Source organism: Sus scrofa, chromosome 1 (genome assembly GCF_054392235.1).
Source record: "Sus scrofa isolate SSC_HxYL_T2T_F1_AM1 chromosome 1, Sscrofa_HxYL_maternal_Yorkshire_Landrace_v2.0, whole genome shotgun sequence".
NCBI classification, from domain to species: Eukaryota; Metazoa; Chordata; class Mammalia; order Artiodactyla; family Suidae; genus Sus; species Sus scrofa.
In genome coordinates, this window is record NC_139383.1 from 151,647,806 (window position 1) to 151,674,930 (window position 27,125).

Sequence of the window (27,125 nt, forward strand, 5' to 3'; positions counted from 1 at the left end):
CCAGCTGAGAGACGTCCCTGGCCGCCGACCTCCCCGCTCTGCCCAGGCCCCCGCGCGGCGACCTGGGCGAAGCGCTCCACGCGGCGCGGGTGGCTCGCTCTGCCGGGCAGACCACCCCCTCCAGGGCGTCCAAGGGCTCGGCATCGCACCCTCCAGGGAGAGGGAGACCGTGCACCGGGAAGGACTCCGACCCGTGGCCTCCCAAAGGACCCCCCCAAGGTGCGGTCCGCGCCGCGGCCCAGGGACCTGGCGGCTGCCTTCCCCAGACCCCCACGGGGAGCCACGCCTCCCAGAGGAGAGGCCACATGCAAGACCGTCCCCGCCCCTGCCCGCGCGGTCCTTCCCTACCCGGGCCTCCCACAGCCGCTGACGCCATCCCACTTGAGGCCAGGGCACCTCCTCCAGAGCCCCTCGCCCATCCAGACGTGGGCCTGTCCACCCACGTCCCCGGCAGGCTCCCTCTGCCCGCCTGTCGCTCACCACTTCAGCTGCCCCCTTCTCGCCACCCAGCCCCAGCCTCCGCCCCAACATCCCTGGACGTCCCAGGGGAGCGCCCTCAGGGGTTCCCAGGCTGCCCCCCTCCCATGGGGGACGGCCCTGATCCAAGGGCCCCCGCTACCACAGACCCCCTGCAGCAGGTGGCCCTCAGGGGTCCCCAGAGCAGAAAGAGAACACTACCCTGCCGGGATCCCGTCTCCCCACAGCATCCTGAGAAGGGCGCCCGGCCTGGGCCAGGACGCCCCCTGGGGCCCTAGGGCCGCACACTTGCCTCGCGGGCCGGGCCCAAATTTCGGCCCCCGCGACGGCTTGCGAAACCCCCCAAGGCCGGCGGGAGGCCGCCCGGGATCTCCAGCACGCTCGGGCACGCGGCCTCGCCCCCGAGGCCAGCGCCGGGCGACGGGCCCCATGCTTCCTGGGCCCGGCAGGCGGCCGCCTTCCCCAGACCTCACCCGAGTGGCTGCTGACACCCAGAGGCCCCAAGGCCAAGGGCCCATCTACCCCCGAGCCCCCGGTGGCCGCCACGTGCCGGACCTCAGTTTCGATGAGGAGACGGTAGTGAGTTCTCACTCATTTTGTTCAGATTTCCAAGGAATGCTTTAGAGGGAGTCATCATCGATCCGAGCACGGGCTCCGCCGCCGCAAGGCAAATTCACGGCCTCCGCACCTGGACATCCCACCCGCTCCATCACGGCAGCGTTTGGGGGCGTGCCCAGACAGACGAGCCACTGGGCAGGACGGGACGCTCCCCCTCACGCCCCCGGAGCTGGCCTGCCGGGGCCAAAGCCCGCGAGAAGCGGGGCTGGCCCGGGGCTCCGGACAGACGAGCGCCCCAAGGGCGAGTTCTCCACCACTGAGGACAGGGGCCGCTCACCATCGCCAGGTCTCCACAGAGCCGCGACAAGGACGCCACGCCCACTGGGCTGCGGGAGCTCCTCGGCCTCGCGCGGTGGCACGCCACAAGATCAGGGGTCCGCCATGCTGCTCTCCTGGGTCAGGGCGAGAGAGCACACACACCACAAGGGTTTCCACAAGGAGGAAGGGCCACGCTGGCGCCAGGGGACCAGGGCCCCTCCACCTGGAGACCCGCACTGCATCGGGCTGCCACGGCTCCCCAGCCTCCCCAGCCTCCCCTCTCTCTGGGTGTCTGCAGCCACACGGACCCTGCCTGGGGGCCGGGCGGGGGGTGGTGCAGGCCCGGCCTGCACAGAGGCGTGCCAGGGGCACAGAGAGAGGCCCCGGCATTCTCCCACGTCCCAGGGCCCGAAAGATGGATCCCCTAGGCCGGCTCCCCGCCCCCCAACACGGCAACAAGGTGCCCCACGGAGGGACATTCAGGCCCACTGGGGCAACCTGCGCCACACCCCCGACACGACCGGGAAACCCAAACCCCTGGCACCTCCTCTGCCTCAGGACTTCCGCCAGGACTCACCGCCCCTGCGGAAACCCTCTCTCTTCCTTTGTTCTCTCCCTCTCTCTCTCTCCCTCTCGGTCCCACCCGCTGTCACCCTTTCCCTGGCGAGCGCGCGCGCGCCGAAGCTTTCTCTCCTTTGCTGGACCCATCCGACGCACGATCAGCCACTTGCCCTCACAAGAGTCTGTCCGTGCCAGCCGGCTCTCCAGGAACCCCAGCACGGGCGCACTGATGCTACCCTGCCCTGACGAAGGGTGACGGCCACCAACTCCCCTTGACCTCTCCATGATGCGGAATCCCCTCAGCGCCCGTAAGACCCCCCCGGAGCCGTTCCCGTGCCCAGCAGCAGGCACGAACCCCCTGACGAGACGTGGTCGCTACCCGGCGGTTCCCGCCCGCACCAAGCCCCTCCCAGTCCCGACCACACACCAACCGGGACACCCAAGTCGGCCGGGAGACACGGCTCAAATCCCCACAGGGCGTGGGACATTCCCCCAAACAGCCGGGACTCCTGAACGGGCCAGGCCTTCCAGGGCCTCAAGCCCCGGGCCTTCCTGGCAAGCACGCGGCCGCCGGGCCTCATCAAAGCCCTCCGTCACCGGCGGGGCCAGGACACCGCCACCGCTGCCCAAGCCCAGGCCTCCCGTCTCCGCTCGCCATCCAGCCGCCCGCCGCAGGACCCGGACACCCGCCCCGAGCAGCCTCCCAGGCACTGCCAGCTGAGAGACGTCCCTGGCCGCCAACCTCCCCGCTCTGCCCAGGCCCCCGCGCGGCGACCTGGGCGAAGCGCTCCACGCGGCGCGGGTGGCTCGCTCTGCCGGGCAGACCACCCCCTCCAGGGCGTCCAAGGGCTCGGCATCGCACCCTCCAGGGAGAGGGAGACCGTGCACCGGGAAGGACTCCGACCCGTGGCCTCCCAAAGGACCCCCCCAAGGTGCGGTCCGCGCCGCGGCCCAGGGACCTGGCGGCTGCCTTCCCCAGACCCCCACGGGGAGCCACGCCTCCCAGAGGAGAGGCCACATGCAAGACCGTCCCCGCCCCTGCCCGCGCGGTCCTTGCCTACCCGGGCCTCCCACAGCCGCTGACGCCATCCCACTTGAGGCCAGGGCACCTCCTCCAGAGCCCCTCGCCCATCCAGACGTGGGCCTGTCCACCCACGTCCCCGGCAGGCTCCCTCTGCCCGCCTGTCGCTCACCACTTCAGCTGCCCCCTTCTCGCCACCCAGCCCCAGCCTCCGCCCCAACATCCCTGGACGTCCCAGGGGAGCGCCCTCAGGGGTTCCCAGGCTGCCCCCCTCCCATGGGGGACGGCCCTGATCCAAGGGCCCCCGCTACCACAGACCCCCTGCAGCAGGTGGCCCTCAGGGGTCCCCAGAGCAGAAAGAGAACACTACCCTGCCGGGATCCCGTCTCCCCACAGCATCCTGAGAAGGGCGCCCGGCCTGGGCCAGGACGCCCCCTGGGGCCCTAGGGCCGCACACTTGCCTCGCGGGCCGGGCCCAAATTTCGGCCCCCGCGACGGCTTGCGAAACCCCCCAAGGCCGGCGGGAGGCCGCCCGGGATCTCCAGCACGCTCGGGCACGCGGCCTCGCCCCCGAGGCCAGCGCCGGGCGACGGGCCCCATGCTTCCTGGGCCCGGCAGGCGGCCGCCTTCCCCAGACCTCACCCGAGTGGCTGCTGACACCCAGAGGCCCCAAGGCCAAGGGCCCATCTACCCCCGAGCCCCCGGTGGCCGCCACGTGCCGGACCTCAGTTTCGATGAGGAGATGGTAGTGAGTTCTCACTCATTTTGTTCAGATTTCCAAGGAATGCTTTAGAGGGAGTCATCATCGATCCGAGCACGGGCTCCGCCGCCGCAAGGCAAATTCACGGCCTCCGCACCTGGACATCCCACCCGCTCCATCACGGCAGCGTTTGGGGGCGTGCCCAGACAGACGAGCCACTGGGCAGGACGGGACGCTCCCCCTCACGCCCCCGGAGCTGGCCTGCCGGGGCCAAAGCCCGCGAGAAGCGGGGCTGGCCCGGGGCTCCGGACAGACGAGCGCCCCAAGGGCGAGTTCTCCACCACTGAGGACAGGGGCCGCTCACCATCGCCAGGTCTCCACAGAGCCGCGACAAGGACGCCATGCCCACTGGTCTGCGGGAGCTCCTCGGCCTCGCGCGGTGGCACGCCACAAGATCAGGGGTCCGCCATGCTGCTCTCCTGGGTCAGGGCGAGAGAGCACACACACCACAAGGGTTTCCACAAGGAGGAAGGGCCACGCTGGCGCCAGGGGACCAGGGCCCCTCCACCTGGAGACCCGCACTGCATCGGGCTGCCACGGCTCCCCAGCCTCCCCAGCCTCCCCAGCCTCGCCTCTCTCTGGGTGTCTGCAGCCACACGGACCCTGCCTGGGGGACGGGCGGGGGGTGGTGCAGGCCCGGCCTGCACAGAGGCGTGCCAGGGGCACAGAGAGACGCCCCGGCATTCTCCCACGTCCCAGGGCCCGAAAGATGGATCCCCAAGGCCGGCTCCCCGCCCCCCAACACGGCAACAAGGTGCCCCACGGAGGCACATTCAGGCCCACTGGGGCAACCTGCGCCACACCCCCGACACGACCGGGAAACCCAAACCCCTGGCACCTCCTCTGCCTCAGGACTTCCGCCAGGACTCACCGCCCCTGCGGAAACCCTCTCTCTTCCTTTGTTCTCTCCCTCTCTCTCTCTCCCTCTCGGTCCCACCCGCTGTCACCCTTTCCCTGGCGAGCGCACGCGCGCCGAAGCTTTCTCTCCTTTGCTGGACCCATCCGACGCACGATCAGCCACTTGCCCTCACAAGAGTCTGTCCGTGCCAGCCGGCTCTCCAGGAACCCCAGCACGGGAGCACTGATGCTACCCTGCCCTGACGAAGGGTGACGGCCACCAACTCCCCTTGACCTCTCCATGATGCGGAATCCCCTCAGCGCCCGTAAGACCCCCCCGGAGCCGTTCCCGTGCCCAGCAGCAGGCACGAACCCCCTGACGAGACGTGGTCGCTACCCGGCGGTTCCCGCCCGCACCACGCCCCTCCCAGTCCCGACCACACACCAACCGGGACACCCAAGTCGGCCGGGAGACACGGCTCAAATCCCCACAGGGCGTGGGACATTCCCCCAAACAGCCGGGACTCCTGAACGGGCCAGGCCTTCCAGGGCCTCAAGCCCCGGGCCTTCCTGGCAAGCACGCGGCCGCCGGGCCTCATCAAAGCCCTCCGTCACCGTCGGGGCCACGACACTGCCACCGCTGCCCAAGCCCAGGCCTCCCGTCTCCGCTCGCCATCCAGCCGCCCGCCGCAGGACCCGGACACCCGCCCCGAGCAGCCTCCCAGGCACTGCCAGCTGAGAGACGTCCCTGGCCGCCGACCTCCCCGCTCTGCCCAGGCCCCCGCGCGGCGACCTGGGCGAAGCGCTCCACGCGGCGCGGGTGGCTCGCTCTGCCGGGCAGACCACCCCCTCCAGGGCGTCCAAGGGCTCGGCATCGCACCCTCCAGGGAGAGGGAGACCGTGCACCGGGAAGGACTCCGACCCGTGGCCTCCCAAAGGACCCCCCCAAGGTGCGGTCCGCGCCGCGGCCCAGGGACCTGGCGGCTGCCTTCCCCAGACCCCCACGGGGAGCCACGCCTCCCAGAGGAGAGGCCACATGCAAGACCGTCCCCGCCCCTGCCCGCGCGGTCCTTCCCTACCCGGGCCTCCCACAGCCGCTGACGCCATCCCACTTGAGGCCAGGGCACCTCCTCCAGAGCCCCTCGCCCATCCAGACGTGGGCCTGTCCACCCACGTCCCCGGCAGGCTCCCTCTGCCCGCCTGTCGCTCACCACTTCAGCTGCCCCCTTCTCGCCACCCAGCCCCAGCCTCCGCCCCAACATCCCTGGACGTCCCAGGGGAGCGCCCTCAGGGGTTCCCAGGCTGCCCCCCTCCCATGGGGGACGGCCCTGATCCAAGGGCCCCCGCTACCACAGACCCCCTGCAGCAGGTGGCCCTCAGGGGTCCCCAGAGCAGAAAGAGAACACTACCCTGCCGGGATCCCGTCTCCCCACAGCATCCTGAGAAGGGCGCCCGGCCTGGGCCAGGACGCCCCCTGGGGCCCTAGGGCCGCACACTTGCCTCGCGGGCCGGGCCCAAATTTCGGCCCCCGCGACGGCTTGCGAAACCCCCCAAGGCCGGCGGGAGGCCGCCCGGGATCTCCAGCACGCTCGGGCACGCGGCCTCGCCCCCGAGGCCAGCGCCGGGCGACGGGCCCCATGCTTCCTGGGCCCGGCAGGCGGCCGCCTTCCCCAGACCTCACCCGAGTGGCTGCTGACACCCAGAGGCCCCAAGGCCAAGGGCCCATCTACCCCCGAGCCCCCGGTGGCCGCCACGTGCCGGACCTCAGTTTCGATGAGGAGACGGTAGTGAGTTCTCACTCATTTTGTTCAGATTTCCAAGGAATGCTTTAGAGGGAGTCATCATCGATCCGAGCACGGGCTCCGCCGCCGCAAGGCAAATTCACGGCCTCCGCACCTGGACATCCCACCCGCTCCATCACGGCAGCGTTTGGGGGCGTGCCCAGACAGACGAGCCACTGGGCAGGACGGGACGCTCCCCCTCACGCCCCCGGAGCTGGCCTGCCGGGGCCAAAGCCCGCGAGAAGCGGGGCTGGCCCGGGGCTCCGGACAGACGAGCGCCCCAAGGGCGAGTTCTCCACCACTGAGGACAGGGGCCGCTCACCATCGCCAGGTCTCCACAGAGCCGCGACAAGGACGCCACGCCCACTGGTCTGCGGGAGCTCCTCGGCCTCGCGCGGTGGCACGCCACAAGATCAGGGGTCCGCCATGCTGCTCTCCTGGGTCAGGGCGAGAGAGCACACACACCACAAGGGTTTCCACAAGGAGGAAGGGCCACGCTGGCGCCAGGGGACCAGGGCCCCTCCACCTGGAGACCCGCACTGCATCGGGCTGCCACGGCTCCCCAGCCTCCCCAGCCTCCCCTCTCTCTGGGTGTCTGCAGCCACACGGACCCTGCCTGGGGGACGGGCGCGGGGGGTGGTGCAGGCCCGGCCTGCACAGAGGCGTGCCAGGGGCACAGAGAGAGGCCCCGGCATTCTTCTCCCACGTCCCAGGGCCCGAAAGATGGATCCCCAAGGCCGGCTCCCCGCCCCCCAACACGGCAACAAGGTGCCCCACGGAGGGACATTCAGGCCCACTGGGGCAACCTGCGCCACACCCCCGACACGACCGGGAAACCCAAACCCCTGGCACCTCCTCTGCCTCAGGACTTCCGCCAGGACTCACCGCCCCTGCGGAAACCCTCTCTCTTCCTTTGTTCTCTCCCTCTCTCTCTCTCCCTCTCGGTCCCACCCGCTGTCACCCTTTCCCTGGCGAGCGCGCGCGCGCCGAAGCTTTCTCTCCTTTGCTGGACCCATCCGACGCACGATCAGCCACTTGCCCTCACAAGAGTCTGTCCGTGCCAGCCGGCTCTCCAGGAACCCCAGCACGGGAGCACTGATGCTACCCTGCCCTGACGAAGGGTGACGGCCACCAACTCCCCTTGACCTCTCCATGATGCGGAATCCCCTCAGCGCCCGTAAGACCCCCCCGGAGCCGTTCCCGTGCCCAGCAGCAGGCACGAACCCCCTGACGAGACGTGGTCGCTACCCGGCGGTTCCCGCCCGCACCACGCCCCTCCCAGTCCCGACCACACACCAACCGGGACACCCAAGTCGGCCGGGAGACACGGCTCAAATCCCCACAGGGCGTGGGACATTCCCCCAAACAGCCGGGACTCCTGAACGGGCCAGGCCTTCCAGGGCCTCAAGCCCCGGGCCTTCCTGGCAAGCACGCGGCCGCCGGGCCTCATCAAAGCCCTCCGTCACCGGCGGGGCCAGGACACCGCCACCGCTGCCCAAGCCCAGGCCTCCCGTCTCCGCTCGCCATCCAGCCGCCCGCCGCAGGACCCGGACACCCGCCCCGAGCAGCCTCCCAGGCACTGCCAGCTGAGAGACGTCCCTGGCCGCCGACCTCCCCGCTCTGCCCAGGCCCCCGCGCGGCGACCTGGGCGAAGCGCTCCACGCGGCGCGGGTGGCTCGCTCTGCCGGGCAGACCACCCCCTCCAGGGCGTCCAAGGGCTCGGCATCGCACCCTCCAGGGAGAGGGAGACCGTGCACCGGGAAGGACTCCGACCCGTGGCCTCCCAAAGGACCCCCCCAAGGTGCGGTCCGCGCCGCGGCCCAGGGACCTGGCGGCTGCCTTCCCCAGACCCCCACGGGGAGCCACGCCTCCCAGAGGAGAGGCCACATGCAAGACCGTCCCCGCCCCTGCCCGCGCGGTCCTTCCCTACCCGGGCCTCCCACAGCCGCTGACGCCATCCCACTTGAGGCCAGGGCACCTCCTCCAGAGCCCCTCGCCCATCCAGACGTGGGCCTGTCCACCCACGTCCCCGGCAGGCTCCCTCTGCCCGCCTGTCGCTCACCACTTCAGCTGCCCCCTTCTCGCCACCCAGCCCCAGCCTCCGCCCCAACATCCCTGGACGTCCCAGGGGAGCGCCCTCAGGGGTTCCCAGGCTGCCCCCCTCCCATGGGGGACGGCCCTGATCCAAGGGCCCCCGCTACCACAGACCCCCTGCAGCAGGTGGCCCTCAGGGGTCCCCAGAGCAGAAAGAGAACACTACCCTGCCGGGATCCCGTCTCCCCACAGCATCCTGAGAAGGGCGCCCGGCCTGGGCCAGGACGCCCCCTGGGGCCCTAGGGCCGCACACTTGCCTCGCGGGCCGGGCCCAAATTTCGGCCCCCGCGACGGCTTGCGAAACCCCCCAAGGCCGGCGGGAGGCCGCCCGGGATCTCCAGCACGCTCGGGCACGCGGCCTCGCCCCCGAGGCCAGCGCCGGGCGACGGGCCCCATGCTTCCTGGGCCCGGCAGGCGGCCGCCTTCCCCAGACCTCACCCGAGTGGCTGCTGACACCCAGAGGCCCCAAGGCCAAGGGCCCATCTACCCCCGAGCCCCCGGTGGCCGCCACGTGCCGGACCTCAGTTTCGATGAGGAGACGGTAGTGAGTTCTCACTCATTTTGTTCAGATTTCCAAGGAATGCTTTAGAGGGAGTCATCATCGATCCGAGCACGGGCTCCGCCGCCGCAAGGCAAATTCACGGCCTCCGCACCTGGACATCCCACCCGCTCCATCACGGCAGCGTTTGGGGGCGTGCCCAGACAGACGAGCCACTGGGCAGGACGGGACGCTCCCCCTCACGCCCCCGGAGCTGGCCTGCCGGGGCCAAAGCCCGCGAGAAGCGGGGCTGGCCCGGGGCTCCGGACAGACGAGCGCCCCAAGGGCGAGTTCTCCACCACTGAGGACAGGGGCCGCTCACCATCGCCAGGTCTCCACAGAGCCGCGACAAGGACGCCACGCCCACTGGTCTGCGGGAGCTCCTCGGCCTCGCGCGGTGGCACGCCACAAGATCAGGGGTCCGCCATGCTGCTCTCCTGGGTCAGGGCGAGAGAGCACACACACCACAAGGGTTTCCACAAGGAGGAAGGGCCACGCTGGCGCCAGGGGACCAGGGCCCCTCCACCTGGAGACCCGCACTGCATCGGGCTGCCACGGCTCCCCAGCCTCCCCAGCCTCCCCTCGCTCTGGGTGTCTGCAGCCACACGGACCCTGCCTGGGGGACGGGCGCGGGGGGTGGTGCAGGCCCGGCCTGCACAGAGGCGTGCCAGGGGCACAGAGAGAGGCCCCGGCATTCTTCTCCCACGTCCCAGGGCCCGAAAGATGGATCCCCAAGGCCGGCTCCCCGCCCCCCAACACGGCAACAAGGTGCCCCACGGAGGCACATTCAGGCCCACTGGGGCAACCTGCGCCACACCCCCGACACGACCGGGAAACCCAAACCCCTGGCACCTCCTCTGCCTCAGGACTTCCGCCAGGACTCACCGCCCCTGCGGAAACCCTCTCTCTTCCTTTGTTCTCTCCCTCTCTCTCTCTCCCTCTCGGTCCCACCCGCTGTCACCCTTTCCCTGGCGAGCGCGCGCGCGCCGAAGCTTTCTCTCCTTTGCTGGACCCATCCGACGCACGATCAGCCACTTGCCCTCACAAGAGTCTGTCCGTGCCAGCCGGCTCTCCAGGAACCCCAGCACGGGCGCACTGATGCTACCCTGCCCTGACGAAGGGTGACGGCCACCAACTCCCCTTGACCTCTCCATGATGCGGAATCCCCTCAGCGCCCGTAAGACCCCCCCGGAGCCGTTCCCGTGCCCAGCAGCAGGCACGAACCCCCTGACGAGACGTGGTCGCTACCCGGCGGTTCCCGCCCGCACCACGCCCGTCCCAGGCCCGACCACACACCAACCGGGACACCCAAGTCGGCCGGGAGACACGGCTCAAATCCCCACAGGGCGTGGGACATTCCCCCAAACAGCCGGGACTCCTGAACGGGCCAGGCCTTCCAGGGCCTCAAGCCCCGGGCCTTCCTGGCAAGCACGCGGCCGCCGGGCCTCATCAAAGCCCTCCGTCACCGGCGGGGCCAGGACACCGCCACCGCTGCCCAAGCCCAGGCCTCCCGTCTCCGCTCGCCATCCAGCCGCCCGCCGCAGGACCCGGACACCCGCCCCGAGCAGCCTCCCAGGCACTGCCAGCTGAGAGACGTCCCTGGCCGCCGACCTCCCCGCTCTGCCCAGGCCCCCGCGCGGCGACCTGGGCGAAGCGCTCCACGCGGCGCGGGTGGCTCGCTCTGCCGGGCAGACCACCCCCTCCAGGGCGTCCAAGGGCTCGGCATCGCACCCTCCAGGGAGAGGGAGACCGTGCACCGGGAAGGACTCCGACCCGTGGCCTCCCAAAGGACCCCCCCAAGGTGCGGTCCGCGCCGCGGCCCAGGGACCTGGCGGCTGCCTTCCCCAGACCCCCACGGGGAGCCACGCCTCCCAGAGGAGAGGCCACATGCAAGACCGTCCCCGCCCCTGCCCGCGCGGTCCTTGCCTACCCGGGCCTCCCACAGCCGCTGACGCCATCCCACTTGAGGCCAGGGCACCTCCTCCAGAGCCCCTCGCCCATCCAGACGTGGGCCTGTCCACCCACGTCCCCGGCAGGCTCCCTCTGCCCGCCTGTCGCTCACCACTTCAGCTGCCCCCTTCTCGCCACCCAGCCCCAGCCTCCGCCCCAACATCCCTGGACGTCCCAGGGGAGCGCCCTCAGGGGTTCCCAGGCTGCCCCCCTCCCATGGGGGACGGCCCTGATCCAAGGGCCCCCGCTACCACAGACCCCCTGCAGCAGGTGGCCCTCAGGGGTCCCCAGAGCAGAAAGAGAACACTACCCTGCCGGGATCCCGTCTCCCCACAGCATCCTGAGAAGGGCGCCCGGCCTGGGCCAGGACGCCCCCTGGGGCCCTAGGGCCGCACACTTGCCTCGCGGGCCGGGCCCAAATTTCGGCCCCCGCGACGGCTTGCGAAACCCCCCAAGGCCGGCGGGAGGCCGCCCGGGATCTCCAGCACGCTCGGGCACGCGGCCTCGCCCCCGAGGCCAGCGCCGGGCGACGGGCCCCATGCTTCCTGGGCCCGGCAGGCGGCCGCCTTCCCCAGACCTCACCCGAGTGGCTGCTGACACCCAGAGGCCCCAAGGCCAAGGGCCCATCTACCCCCGAGCCCCCGGTGGCCGCCACGTGCCGGACCTCAGTTTCGATGAGGAGACGGTAGTGAGTTCTCACTCATTTTGTTCAGATTTCCAAGGAATGCTTTAGAGGGAGTCATCATCGATCCGAGCACGGGCTCCGCCGCCGCAAGGCAAATTCACGGCCTCCGCACCTGGACATCCCACCCGCTCCATCACGGCAGCGTTTGGGGGCGTGCCCAGACAGACGAGCCACTGGGCAGGACGGGACGCTCCCCCTCACGCCCCCGGAGCTGGCCTGCCGGGGCCAAAGCCCGCGAGAAGCGGGGCTGGCCCGGGGCTCCGGACAGACGAGCGCCCCAAGGGCGAGTTCTCCACCACTGAGGACAGGGGCCGCTCACCATCGCCAGGTCTCCACAGAGTCGCGACAAGGACGCCACGCCCACTGGTCTGCGGGAGCTCCTCGGCCTCGCGCGGTGGCACGCCACAAGATCAGGGGTCCGCCATGCTGCTCTCCTGGGTCAGGGCGAGAGAGCACACACACCACAAGGGTTTCCACAAGGAGGAAGGGCCACGCTGGCGCCAGGGGACCAGGGCCCCTCCACCTGGAGACCCGCACTGCATCGGGCTGCCACGGCTCCCCAGCCTCCCCAGCCTCCCCTCTCTCTGGGTGTCTGCAGCCACACGGACCCTGCCTGGGGGACGGGCGCGGGGGGTGGTGCAGGCCCGGCCTGCACAGAGGCGTGCCAGGGGCACAGAGAGAGGCCCCGGCATTCTTCTCCCACGTCCCAGGGCCCGAAAGATGGATCCCCAAGGCCGGCTCCCCGCCCCCCAACACGGCAACAAGGTGCCCCACGGAGGGACATTCAGGCCCACTGGGGCAACCTGCGCCACACCCCCGACACGACCGGGAAACCCAAACCCCTGGCACCTCCTCTCCCTCAGGACTTCCGCCAGGACTCACCGCCCCTGTGGAAACCCTCTCTCTTCCTTTGTTCTCTCCCTCTCTCTCTCTCCCTCTCGGTCCCACCCGCTGTCACCCTTTCCCTGGCGAGCGCGCGCGCGCCGAAGCTTTCTCTCCTTTGCTGGACCCATCCGACGCACGATCAGCCACTTGCCCTCACAAGAGTCTGTCCGTGCCAGCCGGCTCTCCAGGAACCCCAGCACGGGCGCACTGATGCTACCCTGCCCTGACGAAGGGTGACGGCCACCAACTCCCCTTGACCTCTCCATGATGCGGAATCCCCTCAGCGCCCGTAAGACCCCCCCGGAGCCGTTCCCGTGCCCAGCAGCAGGCACGAACCCCCTGACGAGACGTGGTCGCTACCCGGCGGTTCCCGCCCGCACCACGCCCCTCCCAGTCCCGACCACACACCAACCGGGACACCCAAGTCGGCCGGGAGACACGGCTCAAATCCCCACAGGGCGTGGGACATTCCCCCAAACAGCCGGGACTCCTGAACGGGCCAGGCCTTCCAGGGCCTCAAGCCCCGGGCCTTCCTGGCAAGCACGCGGCCGCCGGGCCTCATCAAAGCCCTCCGTCACCGGCGGGGCCAGGACACCGCCACCGCTGCCCAAGCCCAGGCCTCCCGTCTCCGCTCGCCATCCAGCCGCCCGCCGCAGGACCCGGACACCCGCCCCGAGCAGCCTCCCAGGCACTGCCAGCTGAGAGACGTCCCTGGCCGCCGACCTCCCCGCTCTGCCCAGGCCCCCGCGCGGCGACCTGGGCGAAGCGCTCCACGCGGCGCGGGTGGCTCGCTCTGCCGGGCAGACCACCCCCTCCAGGGCGTCCAAGGGCTCGGCATCGCACCCTCCAGGGAGAGGGAGACCGTGCACCGGGAAGGACTCCGACCCGTGGCCTCCCAAAGGACCCCCCCAAGGTGCGGTCCGCGCCGCGGCCCAGGGACCTGGCGGCTGCCTTCCCCAGACCCCCACGGGGAGCCACGCCTCCCAGAGGAGAGGCCACATGCAAGACCGTCCCCGCCCCTGCCCGCGCGGTCCTTCCCTACCCGGGCCTCCCACAGCCGCTGACGCCATCCCACTTGAGGCCAGGGCACCTCCTCCAGAGCCCCTCGCCCATCCAGACGTGGGCCTGTCCACCCACGTCCCCGGCAGGCTCCCTCTGCCCGCCTGTCGCTCACCACTTCAGCTGCCCCCTTCTCGCCACCCAGCCCCAGCCTCCGCCCCAACATCCCTGGACGTCCCAGGGGAGCGCCCTCAGGGGTTCCCAGGCTGCCCCCCTCCCATGGGGGACGGCCCTGATCCAAGGGCCCCCGCTACCACAGACCCCCTGCAGCAGGTGGCCCTCAGGGGTCCCCAGAGCAGAAAGAGAACACTACCCTGCCGGGATCCCGTCTCCCCACAGCATCCTGAGAAGGGCGCCCGGCCTGGGCCAGGACGCCCCCTGGGGCCCTAGGGCCGCACACTTGCCTCGCGGGCCGGGCCCAAATTTCGGCCCCCGCGACGGCTTGCGAAACCCCCCAAGGCCGGCGGGAGGCCGCCCGGGATCTCCAGCACGCTCGGGCACGCGGCCTCGCCCCCGAGGCCAGCGCCGGGCGACGGGCCCCATGCTTCCTGGGCCCGGCAGGCGGCCGCCTTCCCCAGACCTCACCCGAGTGGCTGCTGACACCCAGAGGCCCCAAGGCCAAGGGCCCATCTACCCCCGAGCCCCCGGTGGCCGCCACGTGCCGGACCTCAGTTTCGATGAGGAGACGGTAGTGAGTTCTCACTCATTTTGTTCAGATTTCCAAGGAATGCTTTAGAGGGAGTCATCATCGATCCGAGCACGGGCTCCGCCGCCGCAAAGCAAATTCACGGCCTCCGCACCTGGACATCCCACCCGCTCCATCACGGCAGCGTTTGGGGGCGTGCCCAGACAGACGAGCCACTGGGCAGGACGGGACGCTCCCCCTCACGCCCCCGGAGCTGGCCTGCCGGGGCCAAAGCCCGCGAGAAGCGGGGCTGGCCCGGGGCTCCGGACAGACGAGCGCCCCAAGGGCGAGTTCTCCACCACTGAGGACAGGGGCCGCTCACCATCGCCAGGTCTCCACAGAGCCGCGACAAGGACGCCACGCCCACTGGTCTGCGGGAGCTCCTCGGCCTCGCGCGGTGGCACGCCACAAGATCAGGGGTCCGCCATGCTGCTCTCCTGGGTCAGGGCGAGAGAGCACACACACCACAAGGGTTTCCACAAGGAGGAAGGGCCACGCTGGCGCCAGGGGACCAGGGCCCCTCCACCTGGAGACCCGCACTGCATCGGGCTGCCACGGCTCCCCAGCCTCCCCAGCCTCCCCTCTCTCTGGGTGTCTGCAGCCACACGGACCCTGCCTGGGGGACGGGCGCGGGGGGTGGTGCAGGCCCGGCCTGCACAGAGGCGTGCCAGGGGCACAGAGAGAGGCCCCGGCATTCTTCTCCCACGTCCCAGGGCCCGAAAGATGGATCCCCAAGGCCGGCTCCCCGCCCCCCAACACGGCAACAAGGTGCCCCACGGAGGGACATTCAGGCCCACTGGGGCAACCTGCGCCACACCCCCGACACGACCGGGAAACCCAAACCCCTGGCACCTCCTCTCCCTCAGGACTTCCGCCAGGACTCACCGCCCCTGTGGAAACCCTCTCTCTTCCTTTGTTCTCTCCCTCTCTCTCTCTCCCTCTCGGTCCCACCCGCTGTCACCCTTTCCCTGGCGAGCGCGCGCGCGCCGAAGCTTTCTCTCCTTTGCTGGACCCATCCGACGCACGATCAGCCACTTGCCCTCACAAGAGTCTGTCCGTGCCAGCCGGCTCTCCAGGAACCCCAGCACGGGCGCACTGATGCTACCCTGCCCTGACGAAGGGTGACGGCCACCAACTCCCCTTGACCTCTCCATGATGCGGAATCCCCTCAGCGCCCGTAAGACCCCCCCGGAGCCGTTCCCGTGCCCAGCAGCAGGCACGAACCCCCTGACGAGACGTGGTCGCTACCCGGCGGTTCCCGCCCGCACCACGCCCCTCCCAGTCCCGACCACACACCAACCGGGACACCCAAGTCGGCCGGGAGACACGGCTCAAATCCCCACAGGGCGTGGGACATTCCCCCAAACAGCCGGGACTCCTGAACGGGCCAGGCCTTCCAGGGCCTCAAGCCCCGGGCCTTCCTGGCAAGCACGCGGCCGCCGGGCCTCATCAAAGCCCTCCGTCACCGGCGGGGCCAGGACACCGCCACCGCTGCCCAAGCCCAGGCCTCCCGTCTCCGCTCGCCATCCAGCCGCCCGCCGCAGGACCCGGACACCCGCCCCGAGCAGCCTCCCAGGCACTGCCAGCTGAGAGACGTCCCTGGCCGCCGACCTCCCCGCTCTGCCCAGGCCCCCGCGCGGCGACCTGGGCGAAGCGCTCCACGCGGCGCGGGTGGCTCGCTCTGCCGGGCAGACCACCCCCTCCAGGGCGTCCAAGGGCTCGGCATCGCACCCTCCAGGGAGAGGGAGACCGTGCACCGGGAAGGACTCCGACCCGTGGCCTCCCAAAGGACCCCCCCAAGGTGCGGTCCGCGCCGCGGCCCAGGGACCTGGCGGCTGCCTTCCCCAGACCCCCACGGGGAGCCACGCCTCCCAGAGGAGAGGCCACATGCAAGACCGTCCCCGCCCCTGCCCGCGCGGTCCTTGCCTACCCGGGCCTCCCACAGCCGCTGACGCCATCCCACTTGAGGCCAGGGCACCTCCTCCAGAGCCCCTCGCCCATCCAGACGTGGGCCTGTCCACCCACGTCCCCGGCAGGCTCCCTCTGCCCGCCTGTCGCTCACCACTTCAGCTGCCCCCTTCTCGCCACCCAGCCCCAGCCTCCGCCCCAACATCCCTGGACGTCCCAGGGGAGCGCCCTCAGGGGTTCCCAGGCTGCCCCCCTCCCATGGGGGACGGCCCTGATCCAAGGGCCCCCGCTACCACAGACCCCCTGCAGCAGGTGGCCCTCAGGGGTCCCCAGAGCAGAAAGAGAACACTACCCTGCCGGGATCCCGTCTCCCCACAGCATCCTGAGAAGGGCGCCCGGCCTGGGCCAGGACGCCCCCTGGGGCCCTAGGGCCGCACACTTGCCTCGCGGGCCGGGCCCAAATTTCGGCCCCCGCGACGGCTTGCGAAACCCCCCAAGGCCGGCGGGAGGCCGCCCGGGATCTCCAGCACGCTCGGGCACGCGGCCTCGCCCCCGAGGCCAGCGCCGGGCGACGGGCCCCATGCTTCCTGGGCCCGGCAGGCGGCCGCCTTCCCCAGACCTCACCCGAGTGGCTGCTGACACCCAGAGGCCCCAAGGCCAAGGGCCCATCTACCCCCGAGCCCCCGGTGGCCGCCACGTGCCGGACCTCAGTTTCGATGAGGAGACGGTAGTGAGTTCTCACTCATTTTGTTCAGATTTCCAAGGAATGCTTTAGAGGGAGTCATCATCGATCCGAGCACGGGCTCCGCCGCCGCAAGGCAAATTCACGGCCTCCGCACCTGGACATCCCACCCGCTCCATCACGGCAGCGTTTGGGGGCGTGCCCAGACAGACGAGCCACTGGGCAGGACGGGACGCTCCCCCTCACGCCCCCGGAGCTGGCCTGCCGGGGCCAAAGCCCGCGAGAAGCGGGGCTGGCCCGGGGCTCCGGACAGACGAGCGCCCCAAGGGCGAGTTCTCCACCATTGAGGACAGGGGCCGCTCACCATCGCCAGGTCTCCACAGAGTCGCGACAAGGACGCCACGCCCACTGGTCTGCGGGAGCTCCTCGGCCTCGCGCGGTGGCACGCCACAAGATCAGGGGTCCGCCATGCTGCTCTCCTGGGTCAGGGCGAGAGAGCACACACACCACAAGGGTTTCCACAAGGAGGAAGGGCCACGCTGGCGCCAGGGGACCAGGGCCCCTCCACCTGGAGACCCGCACTGCATCGGGCTGCCACGGCTCCCCAGCCTCCCCAGCCTCCCCTCTCTCTGGGTGTCTGCAGCCACACGGACCCTGCCTGGGGGACGGGCGCGGGGGGTGGTGCAGGCCCGGCCTGCACAGAGGCGTGCCAGGGGCACAGAGAGAGGCCCCGGCATTCTTCTCCCACGTCCCAGGGCCCGAAAGATGGATCCCCAAGGCCGGCTCCCCGCCCCCCAACACGGCAACAAGGTGCCCCACGGAGGGACATTCAGGCCCACTGGGGCAACCTGCGCCACACCCCCGACACGACCGGGAAACCCAAACCCCTGGCACCTCCTCTCCCTCAGGACTTCCGCCAGGACTCACCGCCCCTGTGGAAACCCTCTCTCTTCCTTTGTTCTCTCCCTCTCTCTCTCTCCCTCTCGGTCCCACCCGCTGTCACCCTTTCCCTGGCGAGCGCGCGCGCGCCGAAGCTTTCTCTCCTTTGCTGGACCCATCCGACGCACGATCAGCCACTTGCCCTCACAAGAGTCTGTCCGTGCCAGCCGGCTCTCCAGGAACCCCAGCACGGGCGCACTGATGCTACCCTGCCCTGACGAAGGGTGACGGCCACCAACTCCCCTTGACCTCTCCATGATGCGGAATCCCCTCAGCGCCCGTAAGACCCCCCCGGAGCCGTTCCCGTGCCCAGCAGCAGGCACGAACCCCCTGACGAGACGTGGTCGCTACCCGGCGGTTCCCGCCCGCACCACGCCCCTCCCAGTCCCGACCACACACCAACCGGGACACCCAAGTCGGCCGGGAGACACGGCTCAAATCCCCACAGGGCGTGGGACATTCCCCCAAACAGCCGGGACTCCTGAACGGGCCAGGCCTTCCAGGGCCTCAAGCCCCGGGCCTTCCTGGCAAGCACGCGGCCGCCGGGCCTCATCAAAGCCCTCCGTCACCGGCGGGGCCAGGACACCGCCACCGCTGCCCAAGCCCAGGCCTCCCGTCTCCGCTCGCCATCCAGCCGCCCGCCGCAGGACCCGGACACCCGCCCCGAGCAGCCTCCCAGGCACTGCCAGCTGAGAGACGTCCCTGGCCGCCGACCTCCCCGCTCTGCCCAGGCCCCCGCGCGGCGACCTGGGCGAAGCGCTCCACGCGGCGCGGGTGGCTCGCTCTGCCGGGCAGACCACCCCCTCCAGGGCGTCCAAGGGCTCGGCATCGCACCCTCCAGGGAGAGGGAGACCGTGCACCGGGAAGGACTCCGACCCGTGGCCTCCCAAAGGACCCCCCCAAGGTGCGGTCCGCGCCGCGGCCCAGGGACCTGGCGGCTGCCTTCCCCAGACCCCCACGGGGAGCCACGCCTCCCAGAGGAGAGGCCACATGCAAGACCGTCCCCGCCCCTGCCCGCGCGGTCCTTCCCTACCCGGGCCTCCCACAGCCGCTGACGCCATCCCACTTGAGGCCAGGGCACCTCCTCCAGAGCCCCTCGCCCATCCAGACGTGGGCCTGTCCACCCACGTCCCCGGCAGGCTCCCTCTGCCCGCCTGTCGCTCACCACTTCAGCTGCCCCCTTCTCGCCACCCAGCCCCAGCCTCCGCCCCAACATCCCTGGACGTCCCAGGGGAGCGCCCTCAGGGGTTCCCAGGCTGCCCCCCTCCCATGGGGGACGGCCCTGATCCAAGGGCCCCCGCTACCACAGACCCCCTGCAGCAGGTGGCCCTCAGGGGTCCCCAGAGCAGAAAGAGAACACTACCCTGCCGGGATCCCGTCTCCCCACAGCATCCTGAGAAGGGCGCCCGGCCTGGGCCAGGACGCCCCCTGGGGCCCTAGGGCCGCACACTTGCCTCGCGGGCCGGGCCCAAATTTCGGCCCCCGCGACGGCTTGCGAAACCCCCCAAGGCCGGCGGGAGGCCGCCCGGGATCTCCAGCACGCTCGGGCACGCGGCCTCGCCCCCGAGGCCAGCGCCGGGCGACGGGCCCCATGCTTCCTGGGCCCGGCAGGCGGCCGCCTTCCCCAGACCTCACCCGAGTGGCTGCTGACACCCAGAGGCCCCAAGGCCAAGGGCCCATCTACCCCCGAGCCCCCGGTGGCCGCCACGTGCCGGACCTCAGTTTCGATGAGGAGACGGTAGTGAGTTCTCACTCATTTTGTTCAGATTTCCAAGGAATGCTTTAGAGGGAGTCATCATCGATCCGAGCACGGGCTCCGCCGCCGCAAAGCAAATTCACGGCCTCCGCACCTGGACATCCCACCCGCTCCATCACGGCAGCGTTTGGGGGCGTGCCCAGACAGACGAGCCACTGGGCAGGACGGGACGCTCCCCCTCACGCCCCCGGAGCTGGCCTGCCGGGGCCAAAGCCCGCGAGAAGCGGGGCTGGCCCGGGGCTCCGGACAGACGAGCGCCCCAAGGGCGAGTTCTCCACCACTGAGGACAGGGGCCGCTCACCATCGCCAGGTCTCCACAGAGCCGCGACAAGGACGCCACGCCCACTGGTCTGCGGGAGCTCCTCGGCCTCGCGCGGTGGCACGCCACAAGATCAGGGGTCCGCCATGCTGCTCTCCTGGGTCAGGGCGAGAGAGCACACACACCACAAGGGTTTCCACAAGGAGGAAGGGCCACGCTGGCGCCAGGGGACCAGGGCCCCTCCACCTGGAGACCCGCACTGCATCGGGCTGCCACGGCTCCCCAGCCTCCCCAGCCTCCCCTCTCTCTGGGTGTCTGCAGCCACACGGACCCTGCCTGGGGGACGGGCGCGGGGGGTGGTGCAGGCCCGGCCTGCACAGAGGCGTGCCAGGGGCACAGAGAGAGGCCCCGGCATTCTTCTCCCACGTCCCAGGGCCCGAAAGATGGATCCCCAAGGCCGGCTCCCCGCCCCCCAACACGGCAACAAGGTGCCCCACGGAGGGACATTCAGGCCCACTGGGGCAACCTGCGCCACACCCCCGACACGACCGGGAAACCCAAACCCCTGGCACCTCCTCTCCCTCAGGACTTCCGCCAGGACTCACCGCCCCTGTGGAAACCCTCTCTCTTCCTTTGTTCTCTCCCTCTCTCTCTCTCCCTCTCGGTCCCACCCGCTGTCACCCTTTCCCTGGCGAGCGCGCGCGCGCCGAAGCTTTCTCTCCTTTGCTGGACCCATCCGACGCACGATCAGCCACTTGCCCTCACAAGAGTCTGTCCGTGCCAGCCGGCTCTCCAGGAACCCCAGCACGGGCGCACTGATGCTACCCTGCCCTGACGAAGGGTGACGGCCACCAACTCCCCTTGACCTCTCCATGATGCGGAATCCCCTCAGCGCCCGTAAGACCCCCCCGGAGCCGTTCCCGTGCCCAGCAGCAGGCACGAACCCCCTGACGAGACGTGGTCGCTACCCGGCGGTTCCCGCCCGCACCACGCCCCTCCCAGTCCCGACCACACACCAACCGGGACACCCAAGTCGGCCGGGAGACACGGCTCAAATCCCCACAGGGCGTGGGACATTCCCCCAAACAGCCGGGACTCCTGAACGGGCCAGGCCTTCCAGGGCCTCAAGCCCCGGGCCTTCCTGGCAAGCACGCGGCCGCCGGGCCTCATCAAAGCCCTCCGTCACCGGCGGGGCCAGGACACCGCCACCGCTGCCCAAGCCCAGGCCTCCCGTCTCCGCTCGCCATCCAGCCGCCCGCCGCAGGACCCGGACACCCGCCCCGAGCAGCCTCCCAGGCACTGCCAGCTGAGAGACGTCCCTGGCCGCCGACCTCCCCGCTCTGCCCAGGCCCCCGCGCGGCGACCTGGGCGAAGCGCTCCACGCGGCGCGGGTGGCTCGCTCTGCCGGGCAGACCACCCCCTCCAGGGCGTCCAAGGGCTCGGCATCGGACCCTCCAGGGAGAGGGAGACCGTGCACCGGGAAGGACTCCGACCCGTGGCCTCCCAAAGGACCCCCCCAAGGTGCGGTCCGCGCCGCGGCCCAGGGACCTGGCGGCTGCCTTCCCCAGACCCCCACGGGGAGCCACGCCTCCCAGAGGAGAGGCCACATGCAAGACCGTCCCCGCCCCTGCCCGCGCGGTCCTTGCCTACCCGGGCCTCCCACAGCCGCTGACGCCATCCCACTTGAGGCCAGGGCACCTCCTCCAGAGCCCCTCGCCCATCCAGACGTGGGCCTGTCCACCCACGTCCCCGGCAGGCTCCCTCTGCCCGCCTGTCGCTCACCACTTCAGCTGCCCCCTTCTCGCCACCCAGCCCCAGCCTCCGCCCCAACATCCCTGGACGTCCCAGGGGAGCGCCCTCAGGGGTTCCCAGGCTGCCCCCCTCCCATGGGGGACGGCCCTGATCCAAGGGCCCCCGCTACCACAGACCCCCTGCAGCAGGTGGCCCTCAGGGGTCCCCAGAGCAGAAAGAGAACACTACCCTGCCGGGATCCCGTCTCCCCACAGCATCCTGAGAAGGGCGCCCGGCCTGGGCCAGGACGCCCCCTGGGGCCCTAGGGCCGCACACTTGCCTCGCGGGCCGGGCCCAAATTTCGGCCCCCGCGACGGCTTGCGAAACCCCCCAAGGCCGGCGGGAGGCCGCCCGGGATCTCCAGCACGCTCGGGCACGCGGCCTCGCCCCCGAGGCCAGCGCCGGGCGACGGGCCCCATGCTTCCTGGGCCCGGCAGGCGGCCGCCTTCCCCAGACCTCACCCGAGTGGCTGCTGACACCCAGAGGCCCCAAGGCCAAGGGCCCATCTACCCCCGAGCCCCCGGTGGCCGCCACGTGCCGGACCTCAGTTTCGATGAGGAGACGGTAGTGAGTTCTCACTCATTTTGTTCAGATTTCCAAGGAATGCTTTAGAGGGAGTCATCATCGATCCGAGCACGGGCTCCGCCGCCGCAAGGCAAATTCACGGCCTCCGCACCTGGACATCCCACCCGCTCCATCACGGCAGCGTTTGGGGGCGTGCCCAGACAGACGAGCCACTGGGCAGGACGGGACGCTCCCCCTCACGCCCCCGGAGCTGGCCTGCCGGGGCCAAAGCCCGCGAGAAGCGGGGCTGGCCCGGGGCTCCGGACAGACGAGCGCCCCAAGGGCGAGTTCTCCACCACTGAGGACAGGGGCCGCTCACCATCGCCAGGTCTCCACAGAGCCGCGACAAGGACGCCACGCCCACTGGTCTGCGGGAGCTCCTCGGCCTCGCGCGGTGGCACGCCACAAGATCAGGGGTCCGCCATGCTGCTCTCCTGGGTCAGGGCGAGAGAGCACACACACCACAAGGGTTTCCACAAGGAGGAAGGGCCACGCTGGCGCCAGGGGACCAGGGCCCCTCCACCTGGAGACCCGCACTGCATCGGGCTGCCACGGCTCCCCAGCCTCCCCAGCCTCCCCTCTCTCTGGGTGTCTGCAGCCACACGGACCCTGCCTGGGGGACGGGCGCGGGGGGTGGTGCAGGCCCGGCCTGCACAGAGGCGTGCCAGGGGCACAGAGAGAGGCCCCGGCATTCTTCTCCCACGTCCCAGGGCCCGAAAGATGGATCCCCAAGGCCGGCTCCCCGCCCCCCAACACGGCAACAAGGTGCCCCACGGAGGGACATTCAGGCCCACTGGGGCAACCTGCGCCACACCCCCGACACGACCGGGAAACCCAAACCCCTGGCACCTCCTCTCCCTCAGGACTTCCGCCAGGACTCACCGCCCCTGTGGAAACCCTCTCTCTTCCTTTGTTCTCTCCCTCTCTCTCTCTCCCTCTCGGTCCCACCCGCTGTCACCCTTTCCCTGGCGAGCGCGCGCGCGCCGAAGCTTTCTCTCCTTTGCTGGACCCATCCGACGCACGATCAGCCACTTGCCCTCACAAGAGTCTGTCCGTGCCAGCCGGCTCTCCAGGAACCCCAGCACGGGCGCACTGATGCTACCCTGCCCTGACGAAGGGTGACGGCCACCAACTCCCCTTGACCTCTCCATGATGCGGAATCCCCTCAGCGCCCGTAAGACCCCCCCGGAGCCGTTCCCGTGCCCAGCAGCAGGCACGAACCCCCTGACGAGACGTGGTCGCTACCCGGCGGTTCCCGCCCGCACCACGCCCCTCCCAGTCCCGACCACACACCAACCGGGACACCCAAGTCGGCCGGGAGACACGGCTCAAATCCCCACAGGGCGTGGGACATTCCCCCAAACAGCCGGGACTCCTGAACGGGCCAGGCCTTCCAGGGCCTCAAGCCCCGGGCCTTCCTGGCAAGCACGCGGCCGCCGGGCCTCATCAAAGCCCTCCGTCACCGGCGGGGCCAGGACACCGCCACCGCTGCCCAAGCCCAGGCCTCCCGTCTCCGCTCGCCATCCAGCCGCCCGCCGCAGGACCCGGACACCCGCCCCGAGCAGCCTCCCAGGCACTGCCAGCTGAGAGACGTCCCTGGCCGCCGACCTCCCCGCTCTGCCCAGGCCCCCGCGCGGCGACCTGGGCGAAGCGCTCCACGCGGCGCGGGTGGCTCGCTCTGCCGGGCAGACCACCCCCTCCAGGGCGTCCAAGGGCTCGGCATCGCACCCTCCAGGGAGAGGGAGACCGTGCACCGGGAAGGACTCCGACCCGTGGCCTCCCAAAGGACCCCCCCAAGGTGCGGTCCGCGCCGCGGCCCAGGGACCTGGCGGCTGCCTTCCCCAGACCCCCACGGGGAGCCACGCCTCCCAGAGGAGAGGCCACATGCAAGACCGTCCCCGCCCCTGCCCGCGCGGTCCTTCCCTACCCGGGCCTCCCACAGCCGCTGACGCCATCCCACTTGAGGCCAGGGCACCTCCTCCAGAGCCCCTCGCCCATCCAGACGTGGGCCTGTCCACCCACGTCCCCGGCAGGCTCCCTCTGCCCGCCTGTCGCTCACCACTTCAGCTGCCCCCTTCTCGCCACCCAGCCCCAGCCTCCGCCCCAACATCCCTGGACGTCCCAGGGGAGCGCCCTCAGGGGTTCCCAGGCTGCCCCCCTCCCATGGGGGACGGCCCTGATCCAAGGGCCCCCGCTACCACAGACCCCCTGCAGCAGGTGGCCCTCAGGGGTCCCCAGAGCAGAAAGAGAACACTACCCTGCCGGGATCCCGTCTCCCCACAGCATCCTGAGAAGGGCGCCCGGCCTGGGCCAGGACGCCCCCTGGGGCCCTAGGGCCGCACACTTGCCTCGCGGGCCGGGCCCAAATTTCGGCCCCCGCGACGGCTTGCGAAACCCCCCAAGGCCGGCGGGAGGCCGCCCGGGATCTCCAGCACGCTCGGGCACGCGGCCTCGCCCCCGAGGCCAGCGCCGGGCGACGGGCCCCATGCTTCCTGGGCCCGGCAGGCGGCCGCCTTCCCCAGACCTCACCCGAGTGGCTGCTGACACCCAGAGGCCCCAAGGCCAAGGGCCCATCTACCCCCGAGCCCCCGGTGGCCGCCACGTGCCGGACCTCAGTTTCGATGAGGAGACGGTAGTGAGTTCTCACTCATTTTGTTCAGATTTCCAAGGAATGCTTTAGAGGGAGTCATCATCGATCCGAGCACGGGCTCCGCCGCCGCAAAGCAAATTCACGGCCTCCGCACCTGGACATCCCACCCGCTCCATCACGGCAGCGTTTGGGGGCGTGCCCAGACAGACGAGCCACTGGGCAGGACGGGACGCTCCCCCTCACGCCCCCGGAGCTGGCCTGCCGGGGCCAAAGCCCGCGAGAAGCGGGGCTGGCCCGGGGCTCCGGACAGACGAGCGCCCCAAGGGCGAGTTCTCCACCACTGAGGACAGGGGCCGCTCACCATCGCCAGGTCTCCACAGAGCCGCGACAAGGACGCCACGCCCACTGGTCTGCGGGAGCTCCTCGGCCTCGCGCGGTGGCACGCCACAAGATCAGGGGTCCGCCATGCTGCTCTCCTGGGTCAGGGCGAGAGAGCACACACACCACAAGGGTTTCCACAAGGAGGAAGGGCCACGCTGGCGCCAGGGGACCAGGGCCCCTCCACCTGGAGACCCGCACTGCATCGGGCTGCCACGGCTCCCCAGCCTCCCCAGCCTCCCCTCTCTCTGGGTGTCTGCAGCCACACGGACCCTGCCTGGGGGACGGGCGCGGGGGGTGGTGCAGGCCCGGCCTGCACAGAGGCGTGCCAGGGGCACAGAGAGAGGCCCCGGCATTCTTCTCCCACGTCCCAGGGCCCGAAAGATGGATCCCCAAGGCCGGCTCCCCGCCCCCCAACACGGCAACAAGGTGCCCCACGGAGGGACATTCAGGCCCACTGGGGCAACCTGCGCCACACCCCCGACACGACCGGGAAACCCAAACCCCTGGCACCTCCTCTCCCTCAGGACTTCCGCCAGGACTCACCGCCCCTGTGGAAACCCTCTCTCTTCCTTTGTTCTCTCCCTCTCTCTCTCTCCCTCTCGGTCCCACCCGCTGTCACCCTTTCCCTGGCGAGCGCGCGCGCGCCGAAGCTTTCTCTCCTTTGCTGGACCCATCCGACGCACGATCAGCCACTTGCCCTCACAAGAGTCTGTCCGTGCCAGCCGGCTCTCCAGGAACCCCAGCACGGGCGCACTGATGCTACCCTGCCCTGACGAAGGGTGACGGCCACCAACTCCCCTTGACCTCTCCATGATGCGGAATCCCCTCAGCGCCCGTAAGACCCCCCCGGAGCCGTTCCCGTGCCCAGCAGCAGGCACGAACCCCCTGACGAGACGTGGTCGCTACCCGGCGGTTCCCGCCCGCACCACGCCCCTCCCAGTCCCGACCACACACCAACCGGGACACCCAAGTCGGCCGGGAGACACGGCTCAAATCCCCACAGGGCGTGGGACATTCCCCCAAACAGCCGGGACTCCTGAACGGGCCAGGCCTTCCAGGGCCTCAAGCCCCGGGCCTTCCTGGCAAGCACGCGGCCGCCGGGCCTCATCAAAGCCCTCCGTCACCGGCGGGGCCAGGACACCGCCACCGCTGCCCAAGCCCAGGCCTCCCGTCTCCGCTCGCCATCCAGCCGCCCGCCGCAGGACCCGGACACCCGCCCCGAGCAGCCTCCCAGGCACTGCCAGCTGAGAGACGTCCCTGGCCGCCGACCTCCCCGCTCTGCCCAGGCCCCCGCGCGGCGACCTGGGCGAAGCGCTCCACGCGGCGCGGGTGGCTCGCTCTGCCGGGCAGACCACCCCCTCCAGGGCGTCCAAGGGCTCGGCATCGCACCCTCCAGGGAGAGGGAGACCGTGCACCGGGAAGGACTCCGACCCGTGGCCTCCCAAAGGACCCCCCCAAGGTGCGGTCCGCGCCGCGGCCCAGGGACCTGGCGGCTGCCTTCCCCAGACCCCCACGGGGAGCCACGCCTCCCAGAGGAGAGGCCACATGCAAGACCGTCCCCGCCCCTGCCCGCGCGGTCCTTGCCTACCCGGGCCTCCCACAGCCGCTGACGCCATCCCACTTGAGGCCAGGGCACCTCCTCCAGAGCCCCTCGCCCATCCAGACGTGGGCCTGTCCACCCACGTCCCCGGCAGGCTCCCTCTGCCCGCCTGTCGCTCACCACTTCAGCTGCCCCCTTCTCGCCACCCAGCCCCAGCCTCCGCCCCAACATCCCTGGACGTCCCAGGGGAGCGCCCTCAGGGGTTCCCAGGCTGCCCCCCTCCCATGGGGGACGGCCCTGATCCAAGGGCCCCCGCTACCACAGACCCCCTGCAGCAGGTGGCCCTCAGGGGTCCCCAGAGCAGAAAGAGAACACTACCCTGCCGGGATCCCGTCTCCCCACAGCATCCTGAGAAGGGCGCCCGGCCTGGGCCAGGACGCCCCCTGGGGCCCTAGGGCCGCACACTTGCCTCGCGGGCCGGGCCCAAATTTCGGCCCCCGCGACGG

General features: G+C 70.8%; 10 non-coding genes across 10 annotated transcripts; all 10 read right to left on the reverse strand.

The window, feature by feature from the left end:
• Positions 1–1,028: 1,028 nt before the first annotated feature.
• On the reverse strand, positions 1,029–1,120 carry LOC146406535 (small nucleolar RNA SNORD116). Its single transcript, XR_014833144.1, has one exon. It is a non-coding gene; the product is annotated as a small nucleolar RNA SNORD116 (small nucleolar RNA).
• A 2,535-nt stretch (positions 1,121–3,655) lies between these two features.
• Positions 3,656–3,747, reverse strand: LOC146406536 (small nucleolar RNA SNORD116). The gene has a single exon (XR_014833295.1). It is a non-coding gene; the product is annotated as a small nucleolar RNA SNORD116 (small nucleolar RNA).
• A 2,544-nt stretch (positions 3,748–6,291) lies between these two features.
• On the reverse strand, positions 6,292–6,383 carry LOC146406537 (small nucleolar RNA SNORD116). The gene has a single exon (XR_014833147.1). It is a non-coding gene; the product is annotated as a small nucleolar RNA SNORD116 (small nucleolar RNA).
• A 2,540-nt stretch (positions 6,384–8,923) lies between these two features.
• On the reverse strand, positions 8,924–9,015 carry LOC146406538 (small nucleolar RNA SNORD116). Its single transcript, XR_014833152.1, has one exon. It is a non-coding gene; the product is annotated as a small nucleolar RNA SNORD116 (small nucleolar RNA).
• Positions 9,016–11,555: 2,540 nt separating this feature from the next.
• On the reverse strand, positions 11,556–11,647 carry LOC146406539 (small nucleolar RNA SNORD116). The gene has a single exon (XR_014833155.1). It is a non-coding gene; the product is annotated as a small nucleolar RNA SNORD116 (small nucleolar RNA).
• A 2,540-nt stretch (positions 11,648–14,187) lies between these two features.
• LOC146406540 (small nucleolar RNA SNORD116) lies at positions 14,188–14,279 on the reverse strand. The gene has a single exon (XR_014833157.1). It is a non-coding gene; the product is annotated as a small nucleolar RNA SNORD116 (small nucleolar RNA).
• A 2,540-nt stretch (positions 14,280–16,819) lies between these two features.
• On the reverse strand, positions 16,820–16,911 carry LOC146406541 (small nucleolar RNA SNORD116). Its single transcript, XR_014833159.1, has one exon. It is a non-coding gene; the product is annotated as a small nucleolar RNA SNORD116 (small nucleolar RNA).
• A 2,540-nt stretch (positions 16,912–19,451) lies between these two features.
• LOC146406542 (small nucleolar RNA SNORD116) lies at positions 19,452–19,543 on the reverse strand. Its single transcript, XR_014833167.1, has one exon. It is a non-coding gene; the product is annotated as a small nucleolar RNA SNORD116 (small nucleolar RNA).
• Positions 19,544–22,083: 2,540 nt separating this feature from the next.
• On the reverse strand, positions 22,084–22,175 carry LOC146406543 (small nucleolar RNA SNORD116). The gene has a single exon (XR_014833172.1). It is a non-coding gene; the product is annotated as a small nucleolar RNA SNORD116 (small nucleolar RNA).
• Positions 22,176–24,715: 2,540 nt separating this feature from the next.
• Positions 24,716–24,807, reverse strand: LOC146406544 (small nucleolar RNA SNORD116). The gene has a single exon (XR_014833185.1). It is a non-coding gene; the product is annotated as a small nucleolar RNA SNORD116 (small nucleolar RNA).
• Between the last annotated feature and the right edge of the window lie 2,318 nt (positions 24,808–27,125).